Below are 21,401 nucleotides of genomic sequence, written 5' to 3'. Positions count from 1 at the left end.
GTCCTCAGATGAAATATCATTAACTAATAACACATTAAACATCCATTTTAATGCTATCAGGGTTTTCAGATCGGGACTGAATTAATTTCATGCCTAGGATGTTTCCTATAACCAATTACTATAAATAAATCTCTTTCATTGGTCTAAATACTTATTATTTATTCATGTTAGTTTTATTTTAACTTCCAGGAAATCAAGTATTGTTAGAAATTACCTTAATAAAATACTTTGACATATCAAATATCTTGTTTACTTATAAGGCCAGCCATAAATTATTTCCTGAAGGAATGTATTTTGTGAATATTTAAAAATACAAACTTTCTCCATTTTTGTTGGGTAACTGGCAAAATAATTTTCTATTGAACTCTAAAATGCATAAGTGCTCTTCTACACTCAAAATAGTTTCTTTAACTAAAAATTTGTGATAAAAATACTTAACAAATGTAGTCCTAAAACTCAGCATTTTATAGGTTCAAAAAGACTGCCAATTTAATGTTCCAGTTTAAAGCTAAGTTGTTTTCTAGAAAATTTTCAATACGTAAATATATGTAATTTGTATTTTTAGTAAATTTTAAAAACTTCCTCTTCTAAGATCTTGTATGCAAAATATCAAAATAACAAAAACTTTGCAACTTTGATAGCCACTTCGATACTCTGGCAGATTTAAATAGTGTTTTCCACATTTACATATTTGTTTGGTTTTGTGCAGAAGAGTCGTTTGGTGAAATGAAGCAAGACAAGAAATTCTCCCAACAGGGCCTATGCAGCCAAGAATCAAGTTGCAAAGTAACACACAACAGGAGAGATGAAATAGAGAAATTAGTCCACAACAAAACAAGAAAATTGCTCAAGGAACTTGGAGCTGTCAGTCTTGCAATGTGAAAGGTTAATCACAAGATTTAAAATCTAATCTTGCTTTCAAAGGCAGCTCATGTAATTGTATACATTGTGAAGGAACATGAGAACAGTGGGAACAGAAAAAAATTTAAACAAGTGGGCTTGATATAAGCTGTAAATTTAATATGGAGAAATGTAAAAACTTAGCAAGAGTAAGCGCAGACCTCAGTAAAGAGCCAGGGACCTGGGACAGCGGAAATGGCCACAAATCGCCACCTTGAAAGGAAAAGAAACTTTAAATTTTGGATAAACATGTATTCGGATGGGATACTCCCTAAAAGACCCATTAAATTAAATTCCATTCATTCATGTTGTCTAACCCATATTTATAGAGGACCTATCATTTGCTGATACCATGGGAATACGAAGATAAATGAGACACTAGAGGAAGAAAGTCATAGTTTCCTGGAGCATGAAGCAGAAAGTTTAGAAGTGGAAGAACTCACTCCGTAAAGGGGATAGCATTTAAACTATGCCTTGAAGAAGGGCAGGACTTGGTCATACGGAGGTGGGAATGGGAAAACACAGCTGGCAGAGGCAACTTCAGGAACAGGACACTAGACTATGCACAGAAGCTAGGGAGCACTTCAGGCTGAACAGCAGTGCTGGCTTCCTATGTGGGAACAGTGGGGGCTGGAAAGGTAAGAGGCCTGGAGGAGTTTGGCTTAATTCTATGGAAAGCAGGAAACCTTCCACTGGAGGTTTTGGAGTCCAAGAATAATATGATGCTAAAGGTGAATTTATTTATTTTTAAAATTTCTAATTTTTTTTTTTGAGACAGCATCTCTGTCTACTAGACTGGAGTGCAGTGGCACAATCTTGGCTCACTGCAACCTCCACCTCCTGGGTTCAAGAAATTCTCCTGCCTCAGCCTCCCAAGTAGCTGGGATGACAGGTGTCTGCCACCATGCCTGGCTAATTTTTGTATTTTTAGTAGAGACAGAGTTTCGCCATGTTGGCCAGGCTGGTCTTAAACTCTTGACCTCAGATGATCCGCCCCCCTCAGCCTCACAAAGTGCTGGGATTATAGGCGTGAGCCACTGCGCTCGGCCCAAAAGTTAATTTGACAACTATTGTGAGGCAATCTAGAAGAGGAAGAGGATAACATAATCTTAGCAGAATATATTTCAACATAGCAAAAATGTAGAGGTCTATATTCTTGGACTAGAAAGTACAGAAGCCCTATTTATGAGTTAAGTGTTTCTAAATTCCAGGACTACCACTTCTTGTTAACTGGAAAAGCAGTAAGAAAGAGGTGCCACTGAGGAACATGTGTTTTATTTATTTATTTTTTTATTTTTTGAGACGGAGTCCCGCTCTGTCGCCAGGCTAGAGTGCAATGGTGCAATCTTGGCTCACTGCAACCTCCACCTTCCGGGTTAAAGCAATTACCCTGTCCCAGCCTCCTGAGTAACTGGGATTACAGGCATGCACCACCACGCCAAGCTAATTTTTGTATTTTTAGTAGAGATGGGGTTTCACCATGTTGGTCAGGCTGGTCTGAAACTCCCGACCTCGTGATCTGCCCACCTCGGCCTCCCAAAGTGTTGGGATTACAGGCGTGAGCCACCACACCTGGCTGGAGCCTGTGGTTTATCAAGGGACAGTGAAGGCCCTGACCAGTTGGTGTTCTCAGAGCAAATTCCCTGGTTTCCCCAGAGAGAGGTGCAAGTTCTTGAGTGGTTGGGGGAGGGGGGGTGATAAATGCCAGGGACTGAAAATAACCAACCCCAAGGGCATATGTAATTCCCCCATCATAACATAAATTTGAATTTGGGTACATCCCAGATCTCAAGCCCCAATCATGATATACAATGGCTGGCCAATCCATGAGCACCACCACCCCTGCCTAGAATTGTGCTAATCAGGAGAAAAACTGCCTCTGCATTAATATCTAGGAAGGAAAGCAGCTCTCACCATGTTGGCAAACACATTTAGGGGCTGTTGGTAATAACTGTATGATGTTAGGGTGTTGGGGAGACAGTACAAAAATGGGTAATGGACAAATGAGTAAAAGAAAAAATGTCTTGGTTTTCATAGACGTATTTCTTTATCTGTCATATTTATGCAGTATTTTATACTTTTCAAGGTGCTTTTAAATATCCGATACTATTTCATTTCTCCTAATAACTCCATTATTTCCATTTTACAGGAAGAGTTATAGAAGCCCAAAGAGGCTGTGTGATGCATCTGACAGCCACTTGGCAGAGGAATGAGAACCCAGATCCCTGATTTTTTTATTCCTCTACCACTACATCACCTGGTCTCCTACTTATATAAACAGATTTTTTATTGAGAGCCTATTCTATAGAGGCCATGCTTTAAATCTGAGGAAAACCTATGTTCTGTGAAAACGCCCCTGCACAGAGCCCTCTGGTGGCAGGTAAATTAAGAATTATAAGGTAGGAAATTGAGAAATGTTTAGGATCTGATTTTATGGAAAGAGGAGGATATTGAAATATAGAAAGTTGTTCAGAAAGGCTTATCTAATCTAGTTCTCTCACTTGGCATATTAAGAAATTGATGCCCAGAGAGGTCAAGCAATGTGCTCCTGGTGGCACAGCATCCCAAATCAGCACTTGTCTCCAATCAGAAAGGCACCTCTCAGCATCTTCCTCATTCTCATTTCTCTTAAAGAAGATTAACATTTGCCCCCTTATCCCCTTTTGAGCTTGTTTTTTTATTTGTAAGCTAGGAATAGGGATAGTTCTCACCTCATTGGGTTGTTTTAGAGACTGAATGAAATAATGCAAGTCACACATTTAGCACAAGCCTGCCATGTAGTAAACACTCAATGTGTGGTCATTATTATAATGCTTAATGAACCATCTCTGTCTTGATGTACTCAGAACCATTAACCCTAAAGCTTTGTGTTCGCCCTCATCTGTAAATCAGAAATAAAAAATATTTTCAGGGAAAGTGAGTGCTTTAAAGATGGTTTCTTCTCCAAGCTGAAAATAATGATCACATAACCTCTGAGACAGCATCTCTCAGTGTGCCCAGGGATCCTGGTTATTCTTCCAGGGTTAATGAGATTGATTCTTCTTGGGGCAGGGCCAAAGGAATCTACCTCCTGCCCATTTTCTGAATGCAACCTCAATCCCATGGGTGGATCAGGGAAAAGGAATTGCAACATTTCCCCGTGCTTCTCCATCTGCTCCTCAGTGCCTCTTCTAAGTTGCTCAGTTAAGAGGCATTGTTAGCACCTCTCATCCTCAGTTGTAAAATGGAAGTCAGTAAAAATGCCTTGCCCTTCCTAACCTCAGTGAAGATATGAAGAGCACAAGCAGAATACAGTAGCCTCACTTAACAAAGGTGACAGAGGTCAGATCTCAGTGAGGCTGACAAAAAAAGTTTGTGGGGAACAGTACTGGAAAGCAGAAAGCTACTTGGTGGAAGAGTGCTATAAATCTGCATGGGGTTCTATGAGTCTCTGATGGAATATTAAGCTGAGACGCATAGAGTGAGACTTCACAAAATCAGGCAAAGGACAACTGCTGGAGTGCTATAAGCTGAAAAATTACAGGAGCTTGCACAGGGATGGGAGACATTTGAGCTCTCCAGAGTAGTGGACCTGACAGAATATCAAGAATATTTCACAGAGACCCCACAAAGGCCACAGCTTCAAAGTACAATCATGCGTCTCTTAATGATGGAGATACATTTTGAGAAATACATCATTAGGCAATTTTTTTCATTGTACAAACATCATGGACTGTACTTATATAAGCCTAGATGGTATAGCCTACTACACACCTAGGTGATATGGAATAATCTGTTGCTCCTAGGCTACCAACCTGTACTACATGTCACTGTATTGACTACTGTATGCATCTGTAATATAGTGGTATTTGTGTATCTAAAAATCGAAAAAGTATGGTAAAAATAAGATAATCTGGTATAATATGGTACTATAATCTAATGTATAATAAACTATAGGGTTAAGTTAGCCTAAGAGTAAAGAGTTTTCTAGTCCCACCCAAATAGAGATTTTTTTAAGTCTTTATAGGATAAATCTGATCTTACAGAAAATTAACTATCTATAATAATAAAACTAAAAACTCAACATGCTTTAAAGGAAGACAGCAAAATCCGGACGCTCAAATATTTAGCATCCACATTGTCCAGGCTATAATTTTAAAATTACTGGCCTGCAAAGAAGCAGGAAAATATGACCCATAACCTGTACAAAACTAAGTAACTAGAACAGACCCAGATAAAAGAGAAATAATGGAAGGAGTAAAAAAGAACTTTAAATACCTATTATAAATATGTTCAAGGATTTAAAGGAAAACATGAACACAATGAGGAGACAGATGCAAATTATAAAAATAAAACAAAAGGAAATTCTAAATCTTAAAAATACAACTTCTGAAATAAAAAATGTATTGGATGGGGTTAATAGAAGATTAGATATAGTGGAATAAAAGGTTAATGAACTTAACATTGCATCAGAGACTACCCACATTAAAGTGAAAGGCTTGAAAATTTAACAGAGCCTCCATAAACTATGGAAAAACATTAAGTGGTAATTGGACTCCCGGAAGGAAAGGAGATGGGAGATGGGAAAGGATACAATTTGATGAATTGATTACTGGATATTTTCCCAATTTAATGAAAACCATCAACCATAGATCCATAAAACACAACAAATTTCAAGAAGGATAAACACAAAAACACACACCAAGGCATATCTTAATAAAATTGCTGAAAACCAATAATAAAGAAACTATCTTAAAAGCAGCCAGAGAGGGAAGAGGACATAATACATAGAGAAATGAATGAAGATAGGAATTATTACTGATTTCTAATATAAACAATGCAAGTCAAAAGATAATAAAGTGAATTTTTTAATGCTAAAAGGAAAAAAATGACTTTATATCTGTAACTAAAGCTGTATTCAATTCAATATTTAGACCTATCTAAATCTGTATTCTATTCTGTTTTATAGGTATAACTATTCTATTTTATATATATCTGGCTAAAATATCCTTTAAAAATAAAGACAAAATGAAAACATTTTTAGACAAGGAAGAATTGAAATAATTGGTAGAACTGCACCACAAGAAATGTTAAAGAAAGTGGTTTAGGTTGAAGAAAAACAATACTACATGGAAATTTAGGTCCACATGAAGAAATGAAGAGCATTAGAAATGGTAATGATTTTTATAGTTTACATGAAACAATAGAATACTATTAACTATAACAACATTATTAACTTATATATAATTTAGTAACTGTGAGAAGTTAAAAATCCATATTGTAAATCATGACATAACCAATAACAAAACGTATAGCTAATAAACCAATGGCTGAGATAAAATGTAATACTAAAAAATACTCAGTCCAAAACAAAGTAAGAGAAGGAAAAAAGCAACATAAAAAAGAACGATTGAAACACAAAGAAAACATAATGCAAGATACAGGACCAAATTCAACACACATTCATAAAAAAGAACTCTAACAAACTAAGAATAAGAGTTAACTTCCTCTAGCTGATAAAAGGCATCTCTACAAACCTTTTGCTAACATCACAGTTAATTGTAAGACCATGAACAAAGCAGGAATGTCTATTCTCAGCACCTCTATTCAACATTATATTAGAGGTCCCAGTAGTGCAAAAAACAAAAAAGAAAGAAAGGCAAACAGGTTACAAAAGAAGTAAAACACTCACAAATGACATCATCTTACATGGATAAAGGTCTAAGAAATGTACAAAAAAGCCCTGTTAGAACTAATAGTGACTGTAGGAATGTTGCAGGAAGGATTCAAGGTCAATATACAAAAAAATAAGTTAAAATTTTGTGTATTAACAAAGAACAATTAAAAAATTATTTCTAAAAATTGCCACTTATAAAAGCATGAAACAATATTAAATACATATGGATAAGCTTAAGAAACTATTCTCAGAATCAGTACAATGAAAACAATACCAATAGAATTTAAAGAAGACCTAAATGTTCATAGATTGGAGGCCTCAATATTACCAAAATGTCCAATTTCAACCAGTTGACTATCTATTTAAAGTAATCCAATTGAAAATTGAAGCGGTTTGTAAAAAGAAGAAACTGAAAAGCTGATTATAAAATGTATATGAAAATGCAAAATAATTAGAATAGTCAAAACAATTTTGAAAAAGAAGAGCCAATTAGGGAGGCTTTTAATACCTGATTTCGAGATTCATTACTATAATAAGTATAGTAAGTATAGTATCATTTGGATAGACATACAGATAAATGGAAGAGAATAGAGAGTTTAAGTAAATATACATGCATATGTATCTATGTATATGTTCAACTGATTTTCAAAAAGCTTACCAATGTAATTTAATGGGAAAAGGAAAGTCTTTTTTTTTTTTTTGAGACAGAGTCTCTATCGCCCAGGCTGGAGTGCAGTGGTGCAATCTCGGCTCACTGCAAGCTTCGCCTCCCAGGTTCACACCATTCTCCTGCCTTAGCCTCCTGAGTAGCTGGGACTACAGGCACCTACCACCACGCCTGACTAATTTTTTGTATTTTTAGTAGAGATGGGGTTTCACCATGTTAGCCAGGATGGTCTCGATCTCCTGACCTCCTGATCTGCCCACCTCGGCCTCCCAAAGTGCTGAGATTACAGGAGTGAGTCACCACGCCCAGCCCCAGGGAAAGTCATTTTAACTAACAGTTAATGATACTGAAAAACTGGATATCTCTATGGGAGAAAATAATGAACCTTCACCACCAGTTTTCACCATATACAAAAATAAACTCCAAATAGATCATAGACCTAAATATAAAAAATAAAACTATAAAACTTATAGAAGAAAACATAGAAGAAAATATTCACTGCCTTGAGATAAGCAAAGTTTTGTTACATGTGATAGAAAAGCACTAACCACAGAGAAAAACATTAACAAATTGTATTTCCTCAAAATTAAAAACTCTGCTCTTCAAGACACACTATTAGGAAAGGAAAAAGCAAGCCCCTTACTTGGAAAAAATACTCACAATACAGATATTTGACAAAGAACTTGTGTTTAGAATAAATATTTTTTAAATGGGCAAAGGATTCGAACAGTCACTTCACAAAAAGATCTAGATAAACATCTCATTTATACTCACATACTATTGTCAGTCAAAAAGCACAAGAAAAGTTGGTCATCATTCATAATCAGGGAAATGCAAATTAAGGGGAACATCACACTTTGGGGACTATTGTGGGGTAGGGGGAGGGGGGAGGGACAGCATTAGGAGATATGCCTAATGCTAAATGACTAGTTAATGGGTACAGCACACCAATATGGCACATGGATACATATGTAACAAACTTGCACATTGTGCACATGTACCCTAAAACTTGAAGTATAATAATAAAAAAAAAGAAAAAAAAATCAGATACCAACTCCCGATAAGAATGTGGAGTAATTTAAACTTATACATTGTAGGTAATACAACCACTTTGGAAAACAATTTGGCAGTATCTTACAAACTTGAACATACACTTTACATATAACACAACAATTCTACTCTTAGATGTTTACTCAATAAAAATATGTGTCCAAGATTAAAAAAAAAATCCTTGAACATGAAGACTCATAGCCACTTCATTCCTAATAGCCTCAAACTGGAAACAATTAAAATGATGTTTCATCGGGAGAATGAATAAACAAATTGTAGTTTATTCATATCACAGACTACCACTCAACAGTAAAAACGAACATACATGAACCTCAAGAATATTATGCTGAGCAAAAGAAGTCAGAGTACATATTGTATGATTCCTTAATATGAAGTTCTAGAACAGGCAAATTGAATCTATAGTTATAGAAACCAGATCAGTGGTTGCCTAAAAGGGGACATAGGAGTGGGTGAATTGGTGGGAAGGGTATAAAAAAAATTAGGGAGGTAATAGAAATATTCTGTGCCTTGATTGGCAAGGCAGTTACTTGGGTCCATGTATTTGTCAAAACTCAATGAACTGCACATTTAAAATGGATGTATTTTACTGTTAAATTATACCTCAATAAAACTTTTTTTTAAGAAAAGGGAAAGCGGAGGAAGATGTGGGAAAGTTATAAAATAGTATCCAGCTATTAAAAGGAATAAGGTAGACAAATATTTCTGAATTGAAAGATATAGTGTTAAGTGGAAGGTAAGAGTTGTTAAATAGTACACTTGATCTCATTTACATTTTCAAAAAAAGTAGTAGAGTGTGAGGGCAGAGCAAGATGGTCAAATAGAAGCCTCCACCAAACTGCCTGCTCCCCCATCTGGCAGGAACACCAAATTTTAACAAGTAACTACACATAAAAAACACTGTCATAAGAATAAAAAATCTGGTGAGCAGTCACAGTACCTGGCTTTAACTTCCTATCACTGAAAGAGGCCCTGAAGAGGCTAAAAAAGAAAGTCTTGAATCACTGATACCACCCCTCCTCCATCTTTGGCAGTGGGCACATGGCACAGAGAATCTGTGCACTTGCTGGAGGGAGAGCACAGAGACTGGGGGACTTGGTATTGAATTCAGTGCTGCCCTGTCACAGACGAAAGCAAAACCAGTCTGAACTCCTTGACGCCTATGGGGGGAGCATTTAGAAGACCCCTAGCCAGAGGAGAATTGCCCATCCAGTGGTCAAAACTTGAGTTTTTCAGCAAACCTTGCCAATATGGGCTGAAGTGCTCTGGGATCCTAGGTAAACCTGAAAGACCGTATAGGACACAAAGGCTGCAGTTTCTAGGTAACTCCCAGTGCTGGGCTGGGCTTAGAGCCAGTGAACCAGGGTGGCATGTGACCTGGGGAGACTTTAGCCAGGGTGGCCAATGGAGTGCTTGTGCTACCCCTCCCCCAACCTCAGGCAATACAGCTTGCAGAAACAAAAGTAACTCTTTTTCTTCTTGAGGAAAGGACTCAAGAAGTAAAGAGGACTTCATCTTGCATCTTGGATACCAGCTTAGCCACTCCACTCTTAGTGGAGTAGAGCAGGGGTCCCCAACTGTACCATGGTACCAGTACCAATCTGTGGCCTTTTAGGTACTGGGCCACAGAGCAGGAGGTGAATGGGGCGGGGGGTGGGGGTGAGTGAGCATTACCACCTGAGCGTTGCCTCTTATCAGATCAACAGTGGCATTAGATTCTCATAGGAGTGTGTACCCTATTGTGAACTGCACATGCCAGGGACCTAGGCTGAATGCTCCTCGTGAGAATCTAACTAATGCCTGATGATCTGAGGTGAAACAGTTTCATCCCAAAACCCCCAGCCCCTGTCTGTCTATGGAAAAATTGTCTTCCACAAAACTGGTTCCTGATGCCAAAAAGTTGGAGACCGCTGAGGTAGAGCACCAAGCAGGCTCAGAGTCCCTGATTCCAGGTCTAGGTTCATGTACAACATTTCTGGAAGTGCCCTGGGCCAGAAGGGAGCCCACTGCTCTGAAAGGTGAGTTCCAGGCATGGAAGCGTTTATCACAAGCTGACTGAAGAGCCCTTTGGCTTTAAGGGAACATTGGTGGTGGCCTAGCAGAACTCCTCATGGGCTGGTGGTGGTGGTGGTGGCCACTGGGAGAGGTTGCTCTGCCTGTGGAAAGGGGAGAGAAGACAGAAGGGCTTTGTCTTGTGGTTTGAGGGCCAGCTTAGCTGCAGTAGAATAGAACACCAGGTAGATTTATAAGGTTTTTGACTCCAATCTCTGGCTCTCAGACAGTATCTCTAGACCCACCTGGGGCCAGGGGGAGCTCACTGTCCTGAAATGAAGGACACAAACCTGGCTGGCTTCCACACCTGCTAATTGTAGAGCCTCAGAGCCTTGAGTGAACACAGGCAGTAACCAGGTAGTGGTTATAGTGGCCCTTTGGAGAGACCCAGTGTTGTGTTGGCTTCAGGTCTGACCCAGTGCAGTCTCAGTGTTGGTGACCACAGGGGTGCTTGTGTAACCCCACCCTCAGCTCAGCACAGATAGAGAGAGAGAGAGAGACTCCATTTGTTTGGGAGAAAGCAAGGGAAGAGAACAGGAGTCTCTGCCTGGTAAGCCAGAGAATTCTTCTGGATCATATCAAGACCACCATGGCAGTACTTCTACAAGTCTGCAAGAACCACAGCATTTTGGGGCTTGGGCTCAACTCCGTTCGAATGCCTGGAAAGCCTTCCCAAGAAAGATGGACACAAACAAGCCCAGACTGCAAAGACTACAATAAATACCTAACTCTTCAATGCTCAGACATCAACGAACATCTATAAGTATGAAGGTCATCCAGGAAAATATGACATCTCCAAACAAACTAAATAAGGCACCAGGGACTAATCCTGGAAAGACAGAAATATGTGACCTTTCAGAGGATTCAAAATAGCTGTTTTGAGGAAATTCAAAGAAATTCAAGATAGCATAGAGAAGGAATTCAGAATTCTATGAGATAAATTTAACAAAGAGATCAAACTAATAAAGAAGAACCAAGTAGAAATAGAACTGAAAAATGCAACTGATTATTCCCTCAAATAAGTTTTTTTAATTTCACATTTTTATTTATTTTATATATATATATTTTTTATTATACTTTAAGTTCTAGGGTGCATGTGCACAACATGCAGTTTGTTACATATGTATCCATGTGCCATGTTGGTGTGCTGCACCCATTAACTCAGCATTTACATTAGGTATATCTCCTAATGCTATTCCCTCTCTCCTCCCCCCACCCCACAACAGGCCCTGGTGTGTGATGTTCCCCTTCCTGTTTCCAAGTGTTCTCATTGTTCAATTCCCACCTATGAGTGAGAACATGAGGTGTTTGGTTTTTTGTCCTTGCGATAGTTTGCTGAGAATGATGTTTTCCAGCTTCATCCATGTCCCTAGAAAGACATGAACTTATCATTTTTTATGGCTGCATAGTATTCCATGGTGTATATGTGCCACATTTTCTTAATCCAGTCTATCATTGTTGGACATTTGGGTTGGTTCCAAGTCTTTGCTATTGTGAATAGTGCCGCAATAAACACACGTGTGCATGTGTCTTTATAGCAGCATGATTTATAGTCCTTCCCTCAAGTTTTACAAACTTTTAGATTTCTCTTCTTCCTCAGGAACACCAATTATTCTCATGTTTGGTCATTTAACATCATCCAAAATTTCTTGGAGGCTTCATTCATTTTTTAAATTCTTTTTTCTTTGTCTTTGTTGGATTGCATTAATTCTAAAGCCTTGTCTTCGAGCTCTGAAGCTCTTTCTTCTACTTGTTTGATTCTATTGTTGAAACTTTCCAGTGCATTTTGCATTTCTGTAAGTGTATCTTTTCAGAAGTTATGATTGTCTTTTCTTTATATCTATTTCTCTGGAGAATTCTTCACCCATATCCTGTATTTTCTTTTTAATTTTTAAAATTTGGTCTTCACCTTTCTCTAGTACCTCCTTGAATAGCTTAATAACCTTCTGAATTCTTTATCTGGCAATTCAGATATTTATTCTTGGTTTGGATCCATTACTGGCAGCTAGTGTGATATTTTGAGGGTGTAATAGAACCTTGTTTTTTCATATTAACAGAATTACTTCTTTCATTTGGGTAGACTGTTTCAGTGAAAGAATCTGGAACTCAGGGGCTGCTGTTCAGATTCTTTTGTCCCATGGGGTGGGACATGTCATGCTCTCCCCCTTCCCCTAAGGATGGGGCTTCCTGAGAGCCAGACTGCTGTGATTATTATTGTTCTTCTGGGTCTAGCCATCCAGAGGGCTTGCTGGGCTCCAGGCTGGTGCTAGAGAATGTCTGCAAGGAGTCCTCTGAAGTGATCCATCTTCAGGTCTCCCATCCATGGATACCAGCACCTGCTCCAGTGGAGGTGGCAGGGGAGTGAAGTGGACTCTGTGGGAGTTCTTGGTTGTAGTTTTGTTTAATGTATAGGTTTTCTTGAGTGCTGGTTATGCTAGCAGTGAAGTTGTCACATGAACAGACTCAGGACCTCTGGTTAGTCAGCGTGTTGCAGGTGGTGGAATTAGCTGTTGTTTTCTCCTTCTTTGGAGTGGGGTTGTTCTGTTATGAGTTACTGTAATGGCTTGAGTTGGTTGGCCTCCAGCCAGGAAGTGGCACTTTCAAGAGAGCACCAGCTGTGATAGAAGAAGGGAGATATAAGCTTGCCCTATGTTGGCTGGGATAAGTATTTTATAAGAATTTTATTTTTGGTTTACACACATAGACTGAAAATAAAGAGATAGAAAAAGATATTCCATGTCAAAGGAAACCAGAAAAGGGCAGGAGTAGCTCTACTTATATCAGAAAAAAATAGATTTCAAGACAAAAATTGTAAGAAGAGACAAAGAAGGTCATTATATGATAATAAAAAGGTCAATTCAGCAGGAGGATATAATAATTATATATGCACCCAATGCTGAAGAACCCAGATATATTAAGCAAATATTATTAGAGCTGAGAAGAGAGACAGACCTGAATACAGTAACAGTTGGAGACTTAAACACCCCAATTTCAGCATTAGACAGATCTTTCAGACAAAAAATCAACAAAGAAACATCAGACTTAATCTGTACTACAGACCAAATGGACATAATTGATATTTAAAGAATGTTTTACCCAACGGCTACAGAATACATATTATTCTCCTCAACATATGGGTCATTCTCAAGGAAAGACCATATGTTAGGTCATAAAGTAAGTCTTAAAATATTCAAAAAATTGAAATAATATCAAGCATCTTCTCTGACCACAATGGTATAAAACTAGAAATCAATAACAAGAGGAATTTTGGAAACTACAAAAACACATGGAAATTAAACAATATGCTCTTGAATGACCAGTGGGCCAATGAAGAAATTAAGAAGATAATTGAAAAATTTCATGAAACAAATGATAATAGAAACACAACATCAAAACCTATGGGATACAGCAAAAGCAGTACTAAGAGGAAAATTTATAGCTATAAGTCCCTATATCAAAAAAGTAGAAAAACTTCAAATAAATAACCTAGTGATGCATCTTAAAGAACCAGAAAAGCAAAAGCACACCAAACCCAAAATTAGTAGAAGAAATAGTAAAGATTGAAGCAGAAATCAATGATTTCAAAATGAAGAAAATTATACAAAAGATCAGTGAAACAAAAGGTTGTTTTTTTAAAAAAGATAAACAAAGTTGACAAACCATTAGCCAGACAGAAAAAATGAGAAAAGACACAAATAAATAAAATCAGAGACAAAAAAGGTGACATCACAACTGATATCACAGAAATTCAAAGGATTATTAGTGGCTATTATGAGCTACTATATGCCAATAAATTGGAAAATCTCAAGAAAATGGATAAATTCTTCTTAGACACATACAACCTACCAAGATTGGACCATGAAAGAAATCCAAAACCTGAACAGACCAATAACAAGTAATAAGATTGAAACCATAATAAAAAGTCTCCCAGCAAAAAAAGCCTGGGGCCCTATGGCTTCACTGTTGAATTCTACCACACATTTAAAGAAGAACTAGGGTGGGTTTGGTGGCTCACACCTGTAATCTCAGCAATTTGGGAGGCCGAGGAAGGTGGTTTGCTTGAACTCAGTGGCTTGAGACCAGACTGGGCAACATGGCAAAACTGTCTCTACTAAAAATACAAAAACTAGCTTTGCATGGTAGCACATGCCTGTAGTCCCAGCTACTTGGGAGGCTGAGGTTGGAGGATCACTGGAAATCAGGAGGTCAAGGCTGCAGTGAGCCATGATCATGCCACTGCACTCCAGCCTGGGTTACAGAGTCAGACCCTGTGTCAAAAAATAAAAATGAAGAACTAATACCAATCTTATTCAAACTGTTCTGAAAAATAGAGGAGGAAGGAATACTTCCAAACTCATTCTACAAAGCCAGTATTAGGCTGATACCAAAACCAGGCAAGGACATATCAAAAAAGATATCAAAAAAACAAAACAAAATAAAACAAAAACAAAAACAAAAAACAAAAAAAACAAACCTACAGGCCAGGCCAGGCACAGTGGCTCACACCTATAATTCAAGCACTTTGGGAGGCCATGGCAGGTGGATCGCTTGAGGCCAGGAATTCGAGACCAGCCTGGCCAACACGGTGAAACCCTGTCTCTACTAAAAATACGAAAATTAGCCAGGCATTAGTCCCAGCTACTCGGGAGGCTGAAGCAGGAGACTTGCTGGAACCCGGGAAGCAGAGGCTGCAGTGAGTCCAGATGGTGCCACAGCACTCCAGCCTGGTTGATAGAATGAGACTCCCACTCAAAAAAAGAAGGCAAGGTGAGGCGAGGCGAGGCGAGGCAAGGGGAGGCGAGGTGAGGCGGGGCAAGGTGGGGCGGGGCGGAGCGGGGTGGGGTGGGGCGGGGCAAGGCAAGGCAAAAAATCAGTGGAAAAAATCAACATTCCTATGATAAAAATCCTCCAAAAAATTGGGTTTTGAAGGAACATACTTCAACATAATAAAAACTACATACAACAGAGCCGTAGCTGGTATCGTTCTGAAAGGGGAAAAACTAAAAGCCTTTCCTCTAAGATCTGGGACAAGACAAGGATGCCCATTTTCACCACCGTTATTTAACGTAGTACTGGAAGTCCTGGGTAGATCAATCAGACAAGAGAAAAATATAAAGGGCATCCAAATTGGAAAGAAAGAAGTCAAATTATCCTTTTTTACAGATGGTATAATATTATATTTGGAAAAACCTAAAGACTCCACAAATAACTATTAGGACTGATAAATTTAGTAAAGTTGCAGGGCACAAAATCAGCACACTAAAATCAGTAGCATCTCTATATGACAACTGTGAACAACTTTTGATACAGGCATGCGATGTTAATAATGATATCATGGTAAATGGGGTATCCATCCCCTCAAGAATTGGCTCACGCTTGTAATCCCAGCACTTTGGGAGGCCGAGGCGGGCGGATCACGAGGTCAGGAGATCGAGACCACGGTGAAACCCCGTCTCTACTAAAAATACAAAAAATTAGCCAGGCGTGGTGGTGGGCGCCTGTAGTCCCAGCTACTCGGAGAGGCTGAGGCAGGAGAATGGCGTGAACCCGGGAGGCGGAGCTTGCAGTGAGCCGAGATTGCGCCACTGCACTCCAGCCTGGGCGACAGAGCAAGACTCCGTCTCAAAAAAAAAAAAAAAAAAAAAAAAAAAGAATTTATTCTTTGTGTTACAAACAATCCAATTACACTTTTCTAGTTCTCTTAAAATGTACAATTAGATGATTGACTACAGACACTCTGTTGTGCTATCAAATACTAGGACTTATTAATTCTTTCTAATTATTATTATTTTTTGTACCCATTAACCATCCCCACTTCTCCTTCTACTGTACCCCCCCACTACCCTTCCCAACCTCTGGTAAGCATCTTTCTACACTCTATCTCCGTAAGTTCAATTGTTTTAATTTTTAGCTCCCACAAATAAGTGAGGATATGCAAAGTTTGTCCTTGCATGTACCCCATATATATGTATAATTACTATAGAACCAGAAAAATTAAAAATTAAAAAAATGTTTTAAGTACGGGGGAGAGAGAGAGAGAGAGTGTGTGTGTGTGTGTGTGTGTGTGCACGCTTATATAAACCCAGAGAGAGTGCCTGAAAGGATACAGAGGAAAGTGTATCAGTAGTTACTTTGGAGAGCATCAAAGAGCGGGGAGGGCTTTTATTTTCACTCTGGGCTCTTCCACACTTCTGAAAATTTTAATGAGCCTTAATAGTTTTAAAATAAAATAATTTTTAAAACTTTAATACCCTCAAAGACATGCTTTCTTCTCTCTAAATGATAGGGTTAATACAATACGATAGAAAAGCATTTATTTTTCCAAATATTTTTATTATTCATACTTTAAAAATGTTTAGAAGCCTATACATGTTTTACTGTAGTTATATATATATATATATATATATGAAACTGATCATTTTAACCATTTTTAAGTATACAGCTGAGTGATAGTAAGTACATTCCCGTTGTTGTGCAACCATCATTGCTATCCATCTCCAGAACTTATTCGCCATCCCAAACAGACACTCTGTACCCATTAGATCATAACTTCCCACTCCCTCCTCACCCCTGACAACGACTAATCTACTTTCTGTCTCTATGAATTTTACTATTCCACATACCTAAGTGATTAATACAATATTTGCCCTTTGTGTCTGACTTTATTCACTTAGTATAATGTCTTCAAGGTTAGTCTATGTTGTAGCATATATCAGAATGTCATTCATTTTTAAGGTTGAACAAAATTTCATTGTTCATATATACCACATTTTATTTATCCATTAATCCACCCATGGGCACTTGGGTTGCTTCCATCTTATGGCTATTGTGAATAATGCTGCTATGAAAATTGGCTCAAATTCCTGCTTTCAATTCCTTTGGGTATATATCTAGAAGTGGAATTGCTGGGTCATATGATTATTCTATATTTGATATTTTGAGGAGCCAACATACCATTTTCCACAGTGGCTGTACCACCTTACATTCCCACTTGTAATGCACAAGGGTCTCCATTTCTCCACATCCTAACCAACATTTGTTGGTTTCTGGGATTCATTTGTTTTTTATTTTTATAATAGCCATCCTAATAAACATGAAGTGATATCTCACTGTGGTTTTGATTTGCATTTCCCTAATAATTAGTGATGCTGAACATCATTTTATGTGCTTATTGGCCATTTGAATTTCTTCTTTGGAGAAATGTCTATTCCAGTGCTTTACCCAGTTATAAATTGTGTTGTTTGGTTTTTGTTGAGTTTTAGAAGTTTTTAAAAAATATATTCTGGATATATAATTGTTTATCAGATAAAGATTTGCAATTATTTTCACCCGTTCTGTGGGTAGCCTTTTAATTTTGTTGATGATGTTCTTTGATGCTCAAAAGTTTTTCCTTTTTATGCAGTCCAATTTGTCTATATTTTCTTTGTTGCCCATGCTTTTGGTATTACATCCAAGAAACCATTGCCAAATCCAATGGCATGAAGCTGTTTTCTTCTAAGAGTCTTATAGTTTTAGTTCTTATGTTTAAGTCTTTGATCCATTGTGAGTTAATTTTTTATATGGTGCAAGGTAAGAGCCCAACTTTATTCTTTCACATGTGGATATTCATTTTTCTTAAAACCTTTTGTTGAAAAGCCTGTCTTTTCCTCATCAAATGGTCTTGGTATCCTTGTTGAAAATCATTTGATCAAATATAGGAGGGTTTATTCCTGGGCTTTCTATCCCTTTCCTTTGGTTTGGTGCATCTGTCTTATGCTAGTACCACACGGTTTTGATTACTGTAGCTTTGTAGTAAGTTTTGCACTCAAGAAGTATGAGTTCTCCAACTTCATTTTTCTTTGTTCAAGATTGTTTTGGCTATATGGGGTCCCTGGAGATTTCATAATAATTTAAGGAAAAATTTTTCTATTTCTGCAAAAAATAATGTCAGAATTTTAATAGGGATTATATTTAATCTGTAGATCACTTTGGGTAGTATTGGTATCTTAGCAATAGTAAGTCTTTTAATCCATGAACACAGGATGCTTTCCCATTTATTTATGTCTTTAATTTTTTTCAGCAATGCTTTGTAGTTTTCAGTATATATCTTTCACTTCCTTGGCTAAACTAATTCCTAAGTATTTCATTCTTTTTGATGTTGTTGTAAATGGAATTTTATTTTAAATTTCCTTTTTGGATTATTAATGCACAGAAATGCAACTGATTTTTGTGTGTTGATTTTGTATCCTGCAACTGGTGAATTTGTTTATTAGATCTAATAATTAATCTAAATAATTTTATGGGAACTTAGACCTCTCCATACAAGATAATGTCATCTCTCTAGTGTTTTCTTATTCACCACCTGATGTTTTATACACTGGGTTTTAATCATGTATTTGTTTGTTTCCTATCTCCTTTGCTAGAATTTAAGCTCCATGGGAAAAGGGACATTGTTTCCATTGTTCACTGCTGCCTCCCCAGTGCTGTGGACAGTATTAACACAAAACAAAGGCTTGATAAGTATTCATTGCCTAAATAAATGAAACAGTGAAACTTTTCTAATTGGAAAAAGAGATTATGTTTCAGCAAGCTTGAGCTATTTCTTCATATGGAAAATATTTTCTTTCTATTTCCTTAACAGTTGCAATAGTAAGTGGGTAATACTTGTAGTCAGGGCAAAATAGAAGCTGTCTAAAGCAGGGTTTTCAAGGCATGGTCCATTAATCTATGATACTGGAACCACCTGGTGATACATACTAAAGATATAGACTGTTTCCTGAGGTCTATAAAATCAAGCATCTTTTGGAAATGGAGTCCAAGTATCTACACTGGTAACAAGTTCCCAGTTGCTTCTATTTATACTAAAGTTTGAGACTCACTGCTAAGATGATGATATGACTCCTCTTTGGTCCCCATTGTCTCCACCTGTAAATGGTGGATGAAAATGACAAGAGTAAGATGTGGCGATGAGCAATAGAAAGGATAGAGAGTTCTCACTCATAAGTGGGAGTTGAACAATGTGAACACAAGGACACAGGGAGGGGAACATCACACACCAGGGCCTGTCAGGGGTTGGGGAACAAGGGGAGGGATAGCATTAGGAGAAATACCTAATGTAGATGATGGATTAATGGGTGCAGCAAACCACCATGGCATGTGTACACCTATGTAACAAACCTGCACGTTCTGCATATGTATCCCAGAACTTAAAGTATAATAAAAAAAATATACAGATAAAAAAAAGAAAGGATAGAGAACTAGAAGTCCAAAGAACCAGGTTCAAGACCTGATTTTGACACCTCCTAGCTCTGTGAGTGCAAGCTAGTCATTGTGTCTTAGTTTCCTCATCTGTAGAATTGGTATGATAATCCCTGCTCTGTCCACACTTATGGGGCTATGAAAACAAAATATGAAACCCCCTTATCAGTTGCTAAACACTAAGTTCATGTAAAGAATTATGAGAAAGCTTTTATGAGGAAGAGTACAATCCTAAAAATAAAATATGTATAAATAATTGTAAATTTTAAAATACAAATTAAGAATAAGAACTAAAAGAAACATCTATTGTGTTTACATGTGCCAAACACTGATGTCAGCATTTTACAGGTATTAATAAACTGAAGCCTCATGACATCTTCTGAAGTATTACTATGATTTAATAATAAATAAGAAAACAGAGGCAAAAAGAAGTAACTTTGTAACTAACTCACCCAAAGTCATGCAGCTAGTAAACAGCATAGTTAGAAATAAATTCAAGTAGTAAAGAACTTTCCCACACGAAAGAATTCTTTCAATATTTAGTAGGTTTTGTTATGACTTACAGTTACCAATTTTGAGAATAAAATGCATTTTTCGTTTTTTGTTTGTTTGTTTGTTTTCGTTTTTTTTTTTGAGACGGAGTCTCGCTCTTTCACCCAGGCTAGAGTGCAGTGGCGCGACCTCGGCTCACTGCAAGCTCCGCCTCGCGGGTTCACGCCATTCTCCTGCCTCAGCCTCCCGAGTAGCTGGGACTACAGGCGCCTGCCACTGCGCCCGGCTAATTTTTTGTATTTTTAGGAGAGACGGGGTTTCACTGTGTTAGCCAGGATGGTAGCGATCTCCTGACCTCGTGATCCACCCGTCTCGGCCTCCCATAGTGCTGGGATTACAGGCGTGAGCCACCGCGCCCGGCCCTAAAATGCATTTTTCTAATTTCAAAGCCATATGAGCAGTATATGGAAGACAAAGGAAAATACATTTGTTGTTATAAATGCTATGTAAGTTTCTCCATAAATGGTTCCTACTTTGATTCTGGAAGGCAAAAAGAGAAGGGTCTAGACTTTATAGACACCAACATTATAAGTATCCTAAAAACTAGCTTTGGAAAAGATTTTGACCTCCTTGTTACCTGAGAGGATTGGGCAAGGGGGCAGGAGGGTGGGCATGGAAGATGGAAAGTAATGTCTACCCTTGGTGTTAACATCAAGGAAAGAGAGAGCAAAGGAAAGCCTATACCAAAGGCATGTACGAGCCAACATGAGACACACCATATTTCTAATGAGGTCTTCATGCCTTTCTTGCCTTCAAGTAAAAACTGGAGCCATGAAATTCCTTTTTTGTTAACATAAAGATATGGTAATGCCAAGCATTCATGACCATCAGCATGGAAAATTGATGAAATTACAGTCTGTTCAGGGAAATAATATGGTGATGAGAGAAAGAATCTTTGCCTGTGTCAGGATCTTAATGGCAGCTTTTAAAAACAGGTGAACATTTTCTTCTCCCTTGGCTGAAAAACATCCCTTTGTACAATATGCCAAGTAGATGTCTATGGAGAAAGGTCAAAGGAAAACAGAATGACACAAATAATTGAGATATTTTTAAGGGCATGTAAGTCAGTGAACATTTCATGAGTATCATTTCAGAAATTTTCTGCTCTCAAAGAAGTAGCCAAATTGAAATCATATACTTCTACTTAATGAGAAAAAGAATGTGATTATGTTGCCATAACATTAGGATTTGAGATGGTCATGTGACAAGCATCGGGAAAGTCAGAGTTTAAAAATCTAAGTAAAATCAGCCTGGTCCTTTCCCATAAAT

This window comes from Nomascus leucogenys, chromosome 15 (assembly GCF_006542625.1).
Source record: "Nomascus leucogenys isolate Asia chromosome 15, Asia_NLE_v1, whole genome shotgun sequence".
Lineage (NCBI taxonomy): Eukaryota > Metazoa > Chordata > Mammalia > Primates > Hylobatidae > Nomascus > Nomascus leucogenys.
This window is presented reverse-complemented; position numbering follows the sequence as displayed.